The following is a 6,497-nucleotide window of genomic DNA, read 5'->3' on the forward strand; positions in this document are numbered from 1 at the left end:
ATTCCTGAAAGCAGTACAATTCATGTCAGTGAAAGCTTTCTTACTAAATGATGTCTTTCTCTCCACTTGCAAAAGGTGCAGTCCACATTAATTGAAATGTTTGCTGGTTGAATCTCCTAATACTGATTTTTTGGATGGTCATTGAACTTGTGGAGAATCAGGCTGTGTGGGTCACTAGTAAGGATTTTTCTCTAATGGCAATTCTTTTTCCACCTATTACAGGCAATTTTTTTTTTTTTTAGACCTTGCTGCTTCTTCATAAGCAGTGTATATGAACAGAATTTGTTTTATTTAGATATTTCGATCACTTGAAATGTTCTCTGCTTCACAAAGTAAAAAATTTGAAAATATTTCCCGGGATCAATGAAAGGAGGCAGAGGAAAAAGAAAAGAAATTGCCTTAATATCATAATCTACAAATTAAGGATTAAAACCTGCTAATCTGAATCCAGAATTTCTGAAATTACAGAAATAGGATATTCTGGGAGAAAATAAAAAACACAGACGTAATTCAAGCTAAATCTTTCCTGAAAGTAGTTTAAAATGTTAACAAATTTGTATTTTCTGGCAAAAGCATAAATATTTCCTAAGTAGTGCTGAAGCTACAGAAACATGCTGTGCTATTAGCTCTGTTATAGTGATGTTAGGACAAAGCTAGCATATATCACAGAATCTGATATGCTTATATATGGAAGACACTTGAAGAAATAACCTAAATTCATTCTCTTCCTCCAAAGCAGGATTGATGGAAGATATGTCATTGCAGGCAGTTAGTTGCTTGTTTAACCCATTCATTAAGTCTTCCAGTGATGGGGACATCTCAGCCTCCTCAGACAATCCATTCCAGTGCATCACTATCCTAGTCCTTCAAAAGCTTTTAAGTACCTAAGATGAATATTCCTCACTGTAACTTAAACCCATTACTTCTGGGTCTCTCTGCTATAGAAACAGACAACAGATTGTTCCCTTCCTTTTTACAGCAGTGTTTTTTATCCTTGAAGACTTCAATCATCCCCCTCCCCCAAATCTTCTCTCATGTACATGAAACAACCCCAAGACAATGATTTTTTTCCTCAAAGGTCATGTTTTCTTGGCTTCTGATTATTCTCTTAATTCTCCTCTGGGTCTTCTTTGTTTCTTCCATGTCTTTCTGAAATGCAGCCCCTGAAGGACACACGATACTCCATATGAGGCCTCAGCAATGCAGAGGCAAGCTGAAGGAGCTCCTGTGTACGTTGCAGGGGCTCTGCCTATTTCACAACAGCATGGCGGACTGACTCACACTCTCATAACTCTCAGATCCTTCCCTGAAAACCTGCTGTCAGATTGTTGGCACTTGGCATTTCCACAGCTGCATATTCCTGCCTAAGTGTAATACTTCACATTTTTCCTTTCTCAAATTCACTGACCATTTTTCCAGTTTGTCAAAATAATTTTGAACACTAATAACTTCTTAACATAATTCACACTTTTACCTTTGTGGCATCAGAAGATTTAACATGTTCCTTTTCTATTTCACTGATGAAATACAGAAAGCACTAGACAAAGCTACAGGAAGGATATAACTCCATGAAACACATCTCGATTGCAACCACCAGTTGGTGCTTTTAGGACACATTAGCTTGCACTCCAGTAGGTGCACCCAGGCTAAGATTTTCTTGACATTTGATGATACTACGTGAGTACAAAAAGCCTCACATAAGGCTATAAAATAACTGTGGTTTATTACTTTCCAGCTGCTAAGAGCTTGTTCTTTTTTTTCCAGAATTTCTCCAGAGATGCAAGCTAAACTGATAATTCCATTTTTCTCTTCCGTAATAAATCTATATCCTGCCTTTGCCTTTTGCAGCTATTCCAATGTTAATTGTCCCCTATGATCTCTCAAAGATAATTGTTTAGATACTGAGGTTGTTTCAGACAACCTTTAATTATCCTAGGATAACTTTCTCACGTGCTTTTTTCCTTCATATTCAGAAAATTTACTGTCCTCTCAGCATTTGTCTAAATTAAGGATGTAAAAGAAAGTAAGCTGGTTGAGGCATGGGCAGCTCCTGATATCATCTTGGCAGTTTTGAATGTTACCATCTACAGCTGTTCACTGTTGTGAATGTTAATTTAAACTAATTTGTTTAAAGGAAACAGGATCACTGCTGTGATCAGTTATGGACTCAGTCATGGGGTAATGGCTTTAACCCAATGAATTGGAACAAAACTGAGGACAGTATCTTCGCAAAGTGTTACAGCCACATCTGAAGGACCACATCTGTAGAATCCCAGAGGTAAAGAAAGAGCTGCTGTTTAGATGGGAAACCATGGTTGTCCATGGTTTTTCAAATTTATTTGATACATATGAGCTTTGGCAAAAAAAAAAGGTGCTGACTGCACATAACGCAAATTGTCTTTTGTTTCGCCGATCCCTTCCAAAGGACTTACAGGAAGTCAGTCAGCTTGTACACAGGTTATTAGCAACATGCAAAATCCATATTTGGATTTTTAAAGTACCCCGTGACTTGGTGGACATCTATTCACAGATCCAGTACAATTCCAGTGGAAAAGCAGTAAAACTGCATCCAACTAATGAACTTTAAATGAGAGTCTCTGAACAATTTCAGTTAAGTTGTACAGCCTCTGAAATTCTTTCCCTGCAGAAATGGTGGCATGTGAATCTGTTTGCCTTCAGGGCCCTGTTAGAAGCTCATTTGTATCCTCAGGCTCTTGCCAGAGGGAGCAGTAATAAAAAGTAAATAAAAACCTCTCATTTATCCCAGACCAGAGGATTTTGCTTAAGGCTGATGTTGGTCACTCATAAGTACGCTGTCTACACCAATGTTTAAATTATGTAAATGTCCCCAGGAGAGTTATCAGCAGATACCTTCTCTACTTCAATATACAAGATAAACATTTGCATAGTACAGCCCTTGTATGGCCCAAAATCTGACTTCAGTTATGTTTGTGTAAATCACATGCAATTAAAATATCTTTTACCTAAACAGACAAAAATGTCTAGTGGTCAACGGACTGTTTGCATCTATCAGAAATGCCTAAAAAAATATTATTCTATAAGAAGCAGCACATCCTGTGACCACTTTATAGTGACACACAGTCTGATCAGTCAGCCAGCTGCTAGCAGAAGAGTGTATACCCTATGAGATCTACAAGTCTTTCCCTTGGATAGTGTGTGCATTAATTTGCACCTGTATCTCTGCCCAGGAACGATTTTTCACAACATTTGTAAATATGTGCCTTCTAAAAAAATGAAATTTACCAAACCATATTCCATGGTATTTTTGGAAGGGCATTAATGGGATGGACCAAACGAATGACTAGTTGCTGCTACTTGGGAAACTCTACACTAACATAAGAAGGAATTATTTCTTCAGTTGAATCTCAGAAAGAATTTTGAGTAGGTGATAAATATTGTAGCAAATCAGTAACCTTGCAGAAAGCCTAGGATTTTTAGAAATTCTGGAGAAAGGTAGTAGAAAATGGCCTAAAACACTGGCATGTTATTGTACAGACAATAGATATTCAGGAACGGAGGGGAGTGGGGAAAGATGGGGGAGGAAGATTAAAAAATTATTCTTTACAGAAAAAAAACCAAAAGCAGATCCCAAGATTCAGTAATAACAATCTAGACTTTGAAGCACAGAATCATGGCCTTTGTAAAGTCTCCTCACTTATAAACTGAAATGCAGAACATTCTGACTTACACAGTAGTAAAAGGTAAATTTTCCATATGGCATGTGTAAATTGCAAATGAAAATCACTTGTAACTTATCCTTGCAAGTTTTTGGGGAACCTAGCTCAACTTTATGGCCAAAACTTCAAAGAGGAAAAATGATTCATGAAAAGTCTAATATCCTTGCAAAACTACTGAGGATAATTTAAAAGTTTACATTTTATGATACTTGGATGATTACAAGAAACCCAGCAAGTATTATGACAAGCATTACTTCTTAACCAAAACCAGACTTGAAACTACTGTACGACAGAGCCTGGAAACTGTTTACCAATGGAGTTTGAGGTTTTGTGAATCAGCCAAATGATTTGGGGTTTTACAGGTTACTTCATGATTTTGAACCTATTTTCCTGTCATATAAGCACTCATTTTTTTCAGAAGTTAGTAAAAAATGTTGTGACAAAAATTCCCTGAGTATAGAAAACAAGAAATTACATTTATTGCAAAAAAAATTAGCCTTTCTATCCCTTTCCTCTGCCCTTTGTCTTCGTAGGCCTTTTATAATCTCTGTATATGATTTCTTTATTTCCTGCACTCTCTTTGGTGGTATGAATAGTTTGTTCTATTCCTGTTTTCTTGTGAACACCGTGGAGAGATATCTAATTGTGGTATTCTCAAAAATTAAAGTAGCCCCCCTTCACTAAGTGTTAAACACAGGCTTTGAAAATCTAACCTAAGTACTAAAATCCTATTTCAGAACCAGAATTGACAAATGGTTTTGCCCAATGGAGCTTTGTAAATATGTAAATATGACTTGGCCGCCATCACAGAAACATGGTGGGACGACTCCCATGACTGGAGTGCTGCGATGGATGGCTATAAGCTCTTCAGAAGGGATAGGCAAGGTAGAAGAGGTGGTGGGGTGGCTCTCTATGTTAGGGAGTGTTTTGACTGTACAGAGCTACATGATTGTGATGACGAGGTTGAGTGTTTATGGGTAAGGATGAGAGGGAAGGCAAACAAGGCAGATATCATGCTGGGATTCTGTTATAGACCACCCAACCAGGTTGAAGAGACAGATGAATCATTCTACAAGCAGCCTGCAGTAGCATTAGAATCCTGTGCCCTTGTTCTCATGGGGGACTTCAACTTTCCGGATGTCTGCTGGAAATACAACACAGCAATGAGTAAACAGTCTAGGAGGTTCCTGGAGTGTGTGCAAGAGAACTTCCTGACACAGCTGGTAGGTGAGCCAACCACAGGAGAAGCCTCGCTAGACCTACTGTTTACAAACAGGGAAGGACTGGTGGGAAATGTGGTGGTCAGAGGCTGTCTCAGGCTTAGCAACCATGAAATGATAGGATTCTCGATCCTTGGTGAGGTAAGGAGGGGGAGTCAGCAAAACCGCTACTATGGACTTCCAGAGGGCAAACTTTGGCCTGTTCAGGACACTGACTAAGAGATTCCCATGGGAGACAATCCTGAAGGGCAAAGGGGTCCAGGAGGGATGGACATTCTTTAAGAAGAAAATCTTAATGGCTCAGGACCAAGCTATTCCCATGTGCTACGAGGTGAACCACGAAGGAAGATGACCAGCCTGGCTGAACAGGGATTTTTGCTAGGACTCAGAAAAAATAAAAAAAAGAGTTTATCATCTCTGGAAGAAAGGGCAGGCAACTCAGGAGGAGTACAGGGATCTTGTTAGGTCATGCAGAGAGGAAATTAGAAAGTCAAAAGCTCAGCTAGAACTCAATCTGGCCACTACTGTAAGAGACAACAAAAAGTGTTTTTACAAATATGTTAACAATAAAAAGAGACCCAAGGAGAATATCTATCCTTTAATGGATACAGAGGGGAACATTGCCACCAGAGATGAGGAAAAGGCTGAGGTACTTAGTGCCTTCTTTGCCTCAGTCTGTAATAGATACACGAGTTATCCTCAGGGTACTCTGCCCCCTGGGCTGAAAGGCGAGGATGAAGAGCAGAATATACCCCCCTTAATCCAGGAGGAAATAGTTAGTGACCCACTACACCATCTGGACACTCACAGATCTATGGGACCAGAAGGGATCCATCCAAGAGTACTGAGGGAACTAGTGGAGGTGTTGCCAAGCCACTCTCCACCATTTATCAGCAATCCTGGTCAACAGTGGAGTCCCAGACGACTGGAGGTTTGCCAATGTGATGCCCATTTACAAGAAGCATCAGAGGCAGGATTGGGGGAACTACAGGCCTCTTAGGCTGACCTCGGTACTGAGGAAGATTATGGAACGGTTTGTCTTGAGTGCCCACACATGGCATGTGCAGGACAAGTAGGGGATCAGGCCCAGTCAGCATGGGTTTATGAAAGGCAAGTCCTGCTTGACCAAACTGATCTCCTTGCATGACCAGATGACCAGCCTAGTGGATGAGGGAAATGCTGTGGATGTTGTCAACCTTGACTTCAGCAAGGCCTTTGACACTGTCTCTCATGGCATACTCCTTGAGAAGCTGGCATCTCATGGCTTGGATAAGTGTACTCTTCACTGGATGGATGGATGGCTGGGTGAGACCAAAGGGTTGTGGTGAATGGAGTTAAATCCAGTCGGCAGCAGGTCACAAGTGGTGTTCCTCAGGGCTCAGTACTGAGGCCAGTTCTGTTTAATATCTTTGTCAATGATCTAGATGAGGGGATTGAGTGCACCCTCAGCAAGTTTGCAGATGACACCAAGTTGGGCAGGAGTGTTGATCTGCTTGAGGGTAGGAAGGCTCTACAGAGGGATCTGGACAGGCTGGATCGATGGGCTGAGGCCAATTGTATGAGGTTCAACGAGGCCAAG

The sequence above is a fragment of the Buteo buteo genome, chromosome Z (genome assembly GCF_964188355.1).
Source record: "Buteo buteo chromosome Z, bButBut1.hap1.1, whole genome shotgun sequence".
Taxonomy (NCBI): Eukaryota; Metazoa; Chordata; class Aves; order Accipitriformes; family Accipitridae; genus Buteo; species Buteo buteo.